We start from the raw sequence: 12,584 nt of genomic DNA on the forward strand, positions 1-12,584 counted from the left end.
AAACTTTATGCCACTTTAAAACCTCTAACTAGAACAGGCATTATCTAACATTATAACATAGCTCCTTAAAATGTGTGGACTGTAAAATAATTAAGTAGCTTCCAAATATCTGTGGTATAATGAGTGACAGACCTCGAAGACCTAATTAACCTTATTTGGCAGACACATGCAAACACATGTATTTTCACATAACAGTCATTTCTTAGACATAACCTTATCCTTCCAATTACAACTGAAAAGGTGTCCCACTTTGCACGATTTATCATTGAACCACAGCTCTGTTTCCTGTGTTCACGGAACAAGCAAAGAAGACCATTAGAATTCCACTTTTCTTGAAATGTCAAGAAGGGCAGATGCACTCTGACCTCAGCTGTAAATTTAACCAAATATATGAGAGGATTTGAGGCTGGTCAACATACTTCTCAAGGAATTCCCCCGCCCCCAAGCAGTAATACCTGAATAGCCTAAAAAAATATGCAAGAAAAGCCTTACTCTCTCTTGACAAGAAGTTATGCTCAGCACGCCAAATATAAGCCAGAGCTTAGTTTCAGAATAGGAAAGAACAACATTTTCCTGTTCTTTGTAATGTCTGTGCTAAAATAATAGCCTTGTGATTATTATTACTCTCCATAGTCAGCACTTCTTAAGTTCCTACGGTGGGGTAGGGCTTGCTTCTTAAGAATTTAAAAATGTGTTTTTATCAAGGCTCTAAAGAGTGAATGCTTACTTTGCTGTCAATAGTTACATTTCTCTAAGGGGTGAAAAAACACAAAAGAGAATTCTTTTAGGTCCCCATTACAATGTAGACTGGTCCTATGGGGACTGGTTGCTGGTGACCACTGATGATCAGAAATATTACAACTTATTGAACCAGTACTAAGTGATATCTGCTGCAGTGTGCACTTAACATCCTTTTCTCTCACGCAGGTGATATTACCTGTTTTTCAGAGGAGACACTGAGATTCAGAGAGGTTATAAAACACGAGAAGGTCACACAGTTAATAAGTAACAGCAAGATTCAAACCTAGAACAACCCAACTCCAAATCCTTCTATGAATTAGTGACTTTTTTTCCTTTCAAAATCCCTGCAGTCACTGGCAGCAATTTAACATGTTCATTCATTCACACCTGCAGAGAGCTAGGCCCCAGTGTAATATCTAGGGATATAGTGGTGAAGACAAGCTAGGTCTTTGCCCTTGTGGGTGTGCATTTGATTGAAACAAATAAATGCTTAATGTTAGTTAAGTGATATGGGAATAAAGAAAGAGAAATAGACAGAATGTCATGGGAGGTACAACTTTATGCAGGGGCAGGGAAGGCCTCCCTGAGAATTTGGTAGCTGATGGAAAACCTTGGATGAAATGAGGGAGGAGGAAGCCACCCAGATATATAGGGAGAAGAGCACTCAATGCAGAAGGAAGTGCAAAGGCCCTGAGGTAGGAATATGCTTATGTTTGAGGACCACAGGAAGGCTAGTGTTGATGGAGAGGGGAGGGCAGAGGAGAATATAGGGGAAAATGAAGAAAGGGAGCCAGCCAGAGCCAGTTCAGGGAGGCTTTGTAGACCATGGTAAGGATTTATGAGTTTTTTTTAAATATATGTGATAGGAACCCGATAAAGGGTTGGGCTTTGGGAGAGACGGAGTTTCATTGACCCTGGCTGTGTGGAGTATAGACTGTAGGGGACCATCGCTGAAATAGGAAGTGCAGTTAAGAGGATGCTGCAATGCCCAGTGAGAGGTGGTGGCCTAGAGAGAGCAGTAGCAGTGGAGGGACTGGTGAGTGATTGCATCTGGTGTCTATTTTGAGAAATCAGGGGATTTATTATCTAATTAGGGACACGGACAAAACTCAGAATAGTGGAACAGTAAAGACAACGTCCGATGAACACCTGCATTGTAATTCTTCCATGTATGTCCTGCCTATTGTTTGGGGAAGGCAGGACCTGGTGGGTACTTTGAGATGGGGGAAGGCTGTTACAGCCTCATTTGCATTTCCCTGAGAGCTCATCTAGCCACTAATTTGCCTTATTAATTAGTAGGCGTTCATCCTGATTCTAGGTAGATTTCTCACAAGAATTAAATCCGAAGGACAAAAGGGTAATAAATGGATCTGATTGTAAATTGGGAATGATTGTAGGGGGAGGAAGGTGAGGCACAGAAAAAGCAAGGCAGGGCTGATGTAGAGGGACGGCTGTGATCAGTGGGATAAGTAAGGAAAGACGAGACACAAAGTGGTAAAGAAATTGGAAGTCACTCACAAAGGCTGTAGCCTGAGGTAGAAAGGAATGATTAGCCAGTGGATTTTTTAAGTGCTCTGAAACACGAATATTCTAAATGTGCCATGCTACCTAGCACAGTAGAAGAGGGCGTCCCACTCCTTGTTCTTTGAGGTAGGCAGACTGGTGTTCCACTCTTCCTTCTGCCACTGCTTCTCCTCCCCAGAATAGAGGCACGTGCAAGTGTGTGCGTGCATGCATGTGCGTGCATGTGTGTGTGTGTGTGTGTGTGCGCGCGCGCACGTATGCCTGTGCAGCTAAATAAAGCCAACTAGATCTTGCCTCCTTTCATGGCTTCCAAATGGCCAGTGCTGTACCAACCACCATCTAAAGTCAACAGCTTTTCCTTCCTTTGTTCCTTTCTTTCTGTGTGTACGTTTGTAAATAGTAAATTTCAGATCCAAGGGAGTAAGTTTGGAGGGGTAAGGAAGGTGTGAAATGGACCTAAATCAGAGAGCATTTGAGAGGTGCAAGAATGAAGTTGTTGCCTTGGCTTTGAAATGTTGGCAGACTTTGTCAATTCTCATTCTTACCTAAAGGAGAGAGAGAGAGGGAGGGACAGACCGAGGGAGGGAGGCAGGAAGGGAGGGAGAGAGAGAGAGAAAGAGAGAGAGAGAGAGCTTGCAGGGCTGAGTTTAGTACAGAACCTCAGGATGTTTGACCAAAAAGGAGTGATTGCTCATGTCTTGAAATGCATTTATTCAGCACAGATGAGTTTGTTGGGGTTTTTTGTGATTAAATGTACAATCCCCAAATAAAAAACATTTTTTAAACTTCTTCCAAGGAAAAGGAAGTTTACCTAAGTGCATCAATTAGCAGCCTTGGGCCACACAAGGATACTGGGGCACCTGCTTCTTTCTTGTATCTACTGCATTAGCTCAGCCGAATGGGCTTTGAAGCCAACAATTCTCAGATGAAAATCTCTGCACAGTGACTCAAGCTGTGTTTCTTCCTGTGGGATGTGTGACTGACCTATCCCTATTGTGAGTACACACACGTGCATTTCTTTTGTTTCCCCATCAGAGAGATTCCCTCTAAGCTGGGTCAGTTTTCAGGGCTTATTACAAAGCTCAGAGTTTCGGGAATCCAAGTGGGCTGCTAATTCCTGTTGATAAAGGTGAGCAGCCCTCACAATTCCTGTGTAAACAGAAAGTTTATTGTGAGGTAAGCAGCGCTGAGGGTGGTTTTACCAGAAATAGTGACATTCACACCCAAGGGCTGAAATAAGGCTGAACTCCTACCAGGAGCTAAGCCTGAGCTGTCACACCTAGAATGTTTGTCTACTCTGGTAGAGTGTGTGTGTGTGTGTGTGTGTGTGTGTGTGTGTGTGTGTGTGTGTGTGTGTGTGTTTTGTAATAGTTGCACGGCACTGTGAAATTCAGTTGCTTTTTAGGAGCCACTCTAGGTAGGATCATTCGTAAGCCCTGGGCAGGCACTGCACCCAGGGTCATCTCAGGAATATCCATGTTATTTCCGGCAAGATTTAGGCCAGAAGCTCCTGACAGACAATAGAAAAGCACCAGGTGTTCCTAGCAGCAGTCTCCCTTTTCTCTCTGAAAAGTTGTGATTGGCAACTTTCCCAAAACCGGACAGGCACGCTTGGTTCCACAGGGTGTGATTGTTGTCTCACGACAGGAGCCGTTGTCTTGGGTGCCTCTGACCCAGGTGTCTCAGAGGTGTCCCGTACAAGTATACTATGGTCCTTTGGGGATGGGGCCAGTCACAGGACATCTTAGGAAGATGACTTGTGTTTAGAAATTTGGGCCGCTTTGAGGTTTCACTCCGTATGTTGGTAAAGGTGTTACAAAGAGAGCGTTGGTCTTTCCACCCTCATATAATGAAGGCTGCTTTAGCTCCTGTCCATGAACTTCAACTTCTTGCCTGGAGTAAGACAATAGGATGCTTCCACACTGCTATTGCCAAATCCCTTATCTTCTATAGAGATACTGAAGATATAACGAGCTGTTTGTTATAGTGCTTTGAGTTTACTAATGGCCTGAAAGAAGTACTAATGGTACTTTCCAAGTACCAAGTTTATTTTGTGGAAGTAGTTTATATGTGGAATAACTGGAAGAATATTGAGAGTCCAGAAATAAACCCTCACATTTATGAAAATTTGATAAATTTCCATAAATGGATAAATTAGTTGCCAAAACAATTCAATGAGGGGAAAGAAGCGTCTTTTCAGCAAATGGTGTTAGAGAAACGGGATAGCCACATACAAAAGAATGAAATGAGAACCCTACCTCACACCATATGGGGAAAAATTAACTCAAAGTTAACCAAAGTTCTAAGTGGAAGAGCTAAAACTGTAACACTCTTAGAAGAAAATATAGGTGTAAATCTTCATGATCTTGGAATAGGCAATGGGTTTTTAACTATGACACCAAGAGCATAAGAAACAAAAGGGAAAATAGGTAATTTGGACATCACCGAACTAAAAACTTTTGTGCTTCAAAGGACACCATGAAGAAAATGAAAAGACAACCCAGAAAATGGGAGAAAATTTCTATAAATCTCTTACCTGATAAGGGGCTTGTGTGCAGAAGACATGAAGAGCTATTAGAATGCAACACTACAAAGACAAGTAACCCGAGTAAAAGTGGACAAAGAATCTGAATAGACGCTGCTCCAACGGAGGTACACAAATCGCCAATAAACAGGGGAAAAGGTGCTCATCTGTTGAAAAGAATTAGCCATCAGAAAAATGAACATCGAAACCACAATAAGATACCACTTCGCTCCAACTGGGATGAATATAGTCAAAGAGACAGGTAACAACCAGGCTGGCAAGGATGTAGGGAAACGGGAGCCCTCATATATGCTAGTGGGAATGTAAAATGGTACAGGCATTTTAGCAAAACAGTCTGGCAGTTCCTCGAACAACCATAGAGCTGCCATGTGACCAGCAATTCCCCCCCCCCCCCAGCTATATGCACAAGAGAAATGAAAACATGGTCACCAAAAACTTGTCCATGAATTTCATAGCATTATTCATAATAGCCAAAGAGTAGAAATAAATGTCCATCAAACCGATGAATAAATAAAATATAGTGTATACGTACAATGGAATATTATTTGGTGATAAAGATAAATGGAGTACTGATACATGCTGCAACGTGGATGGCCCTTGAAAACATTATGCTAAGTGAAAGAAGGCCATGTGTTATATGATTCCATTTACATGAGGTGTTCAGAATCGGCAAATCCCTGGAGACAGAAAGCATATTAGTGGTTGCCTAAGGCTGGGGTATTTATTGTGGGAAAATGAGGAGTAATGCTAACGGGTACAGAGTTTCCTGCTGGGGTGATGAAAATATTCTAAAATTGATTGTAATGGTGGTCACACAAGTCTGTTAATAAACTAAAAACACTCAGTTGTACACTTTAAATGGGTGAATTGTATGCTATGGGAATTATAGCTCAATTAAGATATTATAATAACACAACCATAAAAAAATAGGTGGGTAGAGAGGATAGAATATGTCATTAATTGTAGGGTTTCTCTCCTTCTTCTCTCTTGCCTTTCATCTGCTTTCCCAGGTCTTTCTTAGAAAATGTATTTAAAAAAAAAAAGATTTGCAACTCATTCGGTGGAAGCCACAGCATTTATGAGAAAAATCTAGAGAGAAATAGATGATTGCAATAGAGTGTTTCCATTTATGATTCACTTTTTGTTCCTATTACAGACTTACTTCTTGAGTTGGTACCTATTACCACATACTAACTATTATCTCTCCATAGATATGGAAGGTCTTGGAACTTTTAATAAAAAGCTCTGTTTTTTGGCCAAACCTCTTGACTGAGAATCAAATATGGTTTCCTTTTCACCGAACTCACTTCCAACAAATTGCCATATGAGAGGGAGAGGAAAGGAGAGAGGCAGCAGACATGCTGTTTTCTCTTACTTTATGGCAAAAGTTAGATTTCAAGGGGAAGTATGTTAAAGTAAGAAACATTGGTGGAGGGAAGAGGAAATCACAAGATAAAGCATATTCTTTGTTTCCTTCTCCAAGCTGACTTCAGAGGAGAGCGCAGGCACAGAGAATGTGGCAGGGTCCACTGGTGGAATGTGCGCTAGGTTGTGGATCTACTCTTGTCTAGACTACGGCAGCCAACCTTGGCAACTCAGTTATCTCCTCTGAGCCTCAGCTTCCTCATCTGCAAACCGAGGAATCGCAAGTCTTTCTCAACTCTAAAAGTCTACGATTTCATGACTTCATAATCTCATCTAAAATCCTCTTAATGATCAATACTAAATGAGCATATAGATAGATGAATCTGTAGTTGAATGAATGTTGTACCCAATATTTTGATTAATGAATAGATATCATCATAGAAAAAGCCATTTCATGCCTTTTTACAAGCTTCTGAAGCTATACCTAATTAGCAAAGCATTATAAATTAATGACTCAAATAGAAGGCGTGTGTCTACTACTTTTGCAATCCACAAAAAGATGAGCACAACAAACATGCTAATTTCCAGACTTAGGTTCAAAAAACCAACTGCCAGTTTCCACATGACTAGACACTAGATTGACTATATTCAAACAATAAATATTTTGAATGTTAGATGACCATAAATTCAACTTAAACCAAGTTTGATGTGGTTGCTTTTTTATTTTTTAGATTTTTTTTGATTGGGCTATACTTTACCTGTGGTGAAATCTATGATTTTAAGAACAATTCAGTAAGTTTTGACAACTGCACGTATCCTTGCAACCCACATCCCTATCAAGATATAGAATATTCCTATCCCTACAAAAAGATCTTTAATGGCCCCTCCCAGTCTGTTCCCACCCAGAGACAAACACTGTTCTAATTTCTTTCACCACCCATTAGTTTGTCCAGTCCTAGAACTCTTATCAATAGAATCATAAAATATACCCTTTTGTGTCTCTTTTTTTCACTCAGTAAAATGTTTTTGAGGGTCCTCCATTTTGTTGGGTTTATCAGTAATTTCTTACAGGTTGGATTCCCTGAAAAGAGACAGATTAGCATGCAGGGTGTTTATGAAGGAGGACTCTTGGTATCCACAGCTCTGGAAGGGAGGGGAAAGAAGCAGGACTGAGCAGAGGGAGAAGTGGAGCTGTGATGCAGCCCCGACACGAGCCTCAGTTGATCTCAGTGGGCGCTCTCCATGGCGGATGCCATCGGTGCGTGGGTGGTAGTTCAATGGTAGGAATTAAATTCCGCCTGCCGGTAGGGGCACTGGAGTGGGATGGCCGGTCCGAGTAGTCTCGAGTTGTGGCAAGATCTGCCCACCCCATGTTGATCAGGCAGTGGATGTGGGCTGCTTCTCCGGGAAGAAGGTTCTTTGGACAAGGATGTTTGTTTCAGCCAAGGAACCCCCACACTCACACCAAAAGGGCTGTCTTCTAGCAGCACTCTCAGCAGAAAGAGAATAAGTCCTTCATTTCTGAGGGGGTTCTGGGAAGCACAGTGTTTCATTACTGAGTAATATTCCAATGATGGATGTAACGGTATATTTATCCACTCTCCTATTGATGGAAATTTGATTGTTTCTTTTTATGGCTTATATGGATAAAGTTGCCATGAACGTTCTTGAACAAGTCTTTTACGGATATATGTTTTCATTTCTCTCAGATAAATGCCTGGAAGTAGAATTTCTGAGTCATTGAACAAGTGTATATTTAACTTTATAAAAACTGCCAGACCAAATTTCCAAATTCTAAATTATCATTTTACACTCCCACCAACGAGTGAAAGTCCCAGTTGCTGTATGTTCTCACTAACACTTGGTGGCCAGTCTTTTTAATTTTTGAAAAATTTTCCTGACCCTTTGGATGGGAATGCCAGAGGGATTTCTTCTTGGGTTCGAGCTTGGACTAGACAAATTCTAAATTTATGATATACAAAGGCACAAATTCTATAGCACAAATCACATTTAACCTGTTGACTTCAAATCCTTTGTTCTTTTGGAAGTGTACTGCCATATCCAAATTTATTTCAAAATCAGTGTAAATTCTTAAAGTTTTGGTTAAACTTAAATGTGAACTTAAAATTTAATTTCAGGTTGAACCTCTTTAACGGTATAGTTCTATATTTGAAAATGAATTACAGGGCTCAGGTTCTTTTTCCTAACAAGTTGCTTCAATAAAGTATATTTAAATAATGTGTTTTAATAGTAGCTAAGTGTTGCTGATGAGTTACCACATGCAAGGCTGCGTGCTAATCATGTCATATGTGTTGTATCAGTCGATCCTTATAACTGATTCAGGTAGATACTGTTATTATCATCCCTGTCTTACAAATGAGGAAATAATAAGGAAAGATGGAGACAACTCATTCATTCAACAAATATTTATTGATTGCCATCAAAATGCAAGGGGATAGGTATTAAACAAACAAACAAAAAATATTTTTCCTCATGGAGCTTGTACTCCAGTAGTAGGAGGAGATAGAAGATGGATGGATGGATGGATGGATGGATGGATGGATGGATGGATGGATGGATAGATGATAGATAGATAGATAGATAGATAGATAGATAGATAGATAGATAGATAAATAATATGAGCAGTTTCATTCTTCTTGGGCTTTCAGTCCATATTTTTTTTAAAATGGGGATAGTAATTAGAAAGATAGGATGATATAATGTATACAACTTGCATTATGTTATATTATTATATGACTATGCATTATACTACACAGTAGGCATCCACAGCTGGATGTCTAAGAGTTACAGATATGGGTCCAGCTAATTGTTTGAGAGTTAAGAACAGATCACAGGTCACAGTCTTTGGGGTCAGACACACACTTTGGGCTCTAACGGATTTAAGTGACTTCATAAAAATTGCTTCTGCAATTCAGATAAGCTGGGTGGGGGTGGACAGCTCAGCTATGCCAGTATATTTTGAATGAAATATGACATAGCTTCAGAAAAGCTACGTATTTTGATATACAAATTACATTTCTCTTCAACTGTTATCTGTAGTCTGTTTTGCTGGCTCTGTCCCTCTTTGAACTCATCAGAGGGGAAAGTGTTACCTTACCCATCTGGCTTTCTCCTCAAATGCTAAGGTCTCTTCTTCCCGTGCCATGCTACATCTCTCCTTTAATTCAAATTAAATTTCTCGTATATTCTACTTCCTCTCAAATAATCTATACGTCCACTGTATTAGTTATCTATGACTGTATAACAACATTACCAAAAATTTAGCAGCTTAAAACAACATATTATCTCTCAGTTTTTGTGTCAGGAGTTAGGGCACAGCTTTATGGGACCCTCTGCTTAGAGTCTCAAGACGTCACAAAGCTGCAATCAAGGTGTGAGCCAGGGCTGTGGTCTTATCTAAGGTGTGAGGGGGGAAGGATCTGCTTCCAAGCTCACGTGGCTACTGGCAGCATTCCATTCCTTCAGAAGGCCAAACCGAGGGCCTCAGCTTCTTGCCGACTGCAAGCCAGAGTCTATCCTCTGTTCCTTGCCTTGGGGCCCTCTCCATGTGGCACCTCACAACATGGGACTTGCTTCTTCAAAGCCAGGAAGAGAGTGAGTGTCTCCTAGCAAGCCCGATGTTACAATCTTACGTAACGTAATCACATGCAGGGAATCACATACATCCTTGCCATAGTCTGTTGGTTAGAAGAAAGTCACAGATCCCATCTGCCTTCAAGGGAAGGGGCTTGCACAATGTGTGAATACCAGGGAGCCACCTTAGCGTCTGTCCACCACACCCCCAATGTTTAGGAACATTTCTTGTATTACCTTAGTTTAGTCACACGTGTCCTTCCTGCAAAAGCAGAGTAAACGAGAACCCTCCCTCCAGTCCATTGAGCTGTATGCAGTGATGTGTGTGTAAATGAACATTCCTGTTTAGCTTTCTCACTGCCGTATTTTAACCAAATCAATTTTTGACGAGACGTAGGCCAGTTATATCAGTGGAGACATTGAACAAAGCTTTAACTGGGGATATTGAAAACGTAAATGTATGTAGTCAGTGGATGATGGCAATCTTCAGATTCTCTGTTTTTTCCATTCCTGAATCAAAAAATGTAAGGACTCATCTGTAAATGGTATTCTATTGATACTACTGATTAGATCTGGCAGTGAACCCCACAATACTTTTACTACATCCTCAATTTCCTTTTCCTTGTTCCCCTGGTACCCACAGATCTAAATAGTGCATTGATACAGATCAGATTCATCCATTCATTCATTCATTCATTCATTCATTCATATATAAAATACATGCTTACTGAGCCCTTACCCATGTTCTGGCTCTGTGTTGGTCTCATGATGGTAAACAAGGCATGACCTCCAAATGACATTCAGCCCCATGCAGGAGAGAGATGAGGGGACAGCCTTGGGATAAGTTTCCATGGTGGAGATTGCTGTGGAAATATGTAGATTTAGGTCGCAGAAGATTTAACGTCTAAGCGAACATGTCTTTTAAAACAAGATATAGGAGAACTGGCAGCCAGATATCAGGAATTAATCAACCCATGTAGACATAGAAAATAAAACCCGAGGATGAGTCCTCTAGATGTTAATAAAAGAGGGAGACGAACAGAGGTTTGAGAACCAAGACTTGAGGTAAACCTAGATAAAAGATGGGAAGAAAATATGCCATGAATTTTTAGTATCTTCAGTGTTGGCCAGCTGTGAAAGAAAGTCTCACTCTCTAGATAGTAATACCAATTTTCAGAGTAAAGTACTAGATATTTCTATATTGATATAAATAATAGAACACACCAAAACACAAATACAAAAGAGTGCTTTTGCATATTATGAAAAACTCTAGATGAAATAGGGTAACATTTAACTTGAAAACAAAGCAAAAATTATCACCCTAAAATCATAGACTCAAGTGGAAAATGTATATTAATGTTGACTGTTTTATTAATAAATGTAGCTTAATATTGCATTCATCACTAGTTTACAGAAACAAATCACTGTGTTACTGGTTTACAAAATAATGCTGTATACACACCTATAAAGAAGAAACCAAATAGTAATCTGAAGAAACAGTGAAATCTTTGGGGCTTTATGTGGGTTTTGGAAAATTTTAGCAAAGCAAAATCCACAGCATTTTCTCCTGCTAAACAAACAAATAAATAATAAAACAATACTCCTTTAAAGCATAACAAATCACTATTTCAGGTAAAGATTGCTTCTTATTATATAGTGCACCCCTCTGTAACTTGTAAAAATTTCCCTGTGCTTTCTTGTAATTGAAAGTCTTCTGCTTAGAGAAGTTGGGGAACGAAAATCCTTTAGTAAAAGAGCCTCATTGCTTTGGAAAGTGGTGTGTAGATTTAAAGTGGCTGTATTCCAAGCCCATTTTGTATGTCTACTTCTTAACTGTGTGGTTATATGTTTTCTCCCTGAATAAATCTTGTTTTGATGAAAGATTAAATCTGAACACCTGCAAGTTGCCTCACCCCGCTTCTTGGCTCCCATCTTTATCAGCTATTTGGAGAATGTATCAACTTTCCTTAATTGAGAAGTAACTGGCAGTTTTTGAAATCTATTTTATATGATAAAGCCTCTTCAATATGTACCGTGTTTCCCCGAAAATAAGACCAAGCCGGACAATCAGCTCTAATGCATCTTTTGGAGTAAAAATTAATATAAGACCCCGTCTTATTTTATATTATGTTAGTTAAGACCCAGTCTTATATTACAGTAAAATAAGACTGGGTCTTGTGTTAATTTTTGCTGCAAAAGATGCAAAATCAAAAGATGCTAGGTCTTATTTTCGGGAAAACACAGTACAACTTTCTCTAGAGGGTTGTTGTACTTGTTGGCATGTATTAGATTCAGATTTAAGTTCTAATGAAACTAAATACGTTTTTAGGAACGAACCTTATGGCTTTCCCCCCTGTTTTAAAATACCAGAAGCACAAAAGTAAAGAACAGTTGAAGGTAAGTTAAATATGAGAAACTACTGGTTTTATTTGTGACTCTCTTAAGATGTCATTTGAAGTTTTAAAGATACCATTGTACTACAAATAAAAATTATTACAGGGAGATATTTACTCTAAAGGAAACAAAGCTAAGCAGTGGATGCGAGTTCTTCATCTGTTTTTAGTTATAGAATGCTGAGCTATTTAATGATGGAAGTGGTTTAAATAACACTAAAAATGCATCTGTATTTTTCCCTGAATGCAAAATAAGTTTTAAAGTCACTTTCCTACTCGTGATGTTTCAGTTCTTACAACTACCTGGTAGTTCTGTTCTTCATCTTGAGTTGTCTTCACCTACATTCCAATTACTTGTTCCATTCAAAAATGCAGACTGTTCTCTTAATTCATTGAGTCAACCCTTGCTTTTCACTTGGATG

General features: G+C 39.6%; 1 protein-coding gene across 5 annotated transcripts in view; it reads left to right on the plus strand.

Annotated features, from left to right (window-relative positions):
• Positions 1 to 12,584, plus strand: part of PHACTR2 (phosphatase and actin regulator 2) — a 230,057-nt gene that overhangs the window by 95,032 nt on the left and 122,441 nt on the right. The window lies entirely within an intron of this gene.

Source organism: Rhinolophus ferrumequinum, chromosome 3 (genome assembly GCF_004115265.2).
Source record: "Rhinolophus ferrumequinum isolate MPI-CBG mRhiFer1 chromosome 3, mRhiFer1_v1.p, whole genome shotgun sequence".
NCBI classification, from domain to species: domain Eukaryota; kingdom Metazoa; phylum Chordata; class Mammalia; order Chiroptera; family Rhinolophidae; genus Rhinolophus; species Rhinolophus ferrumequinum.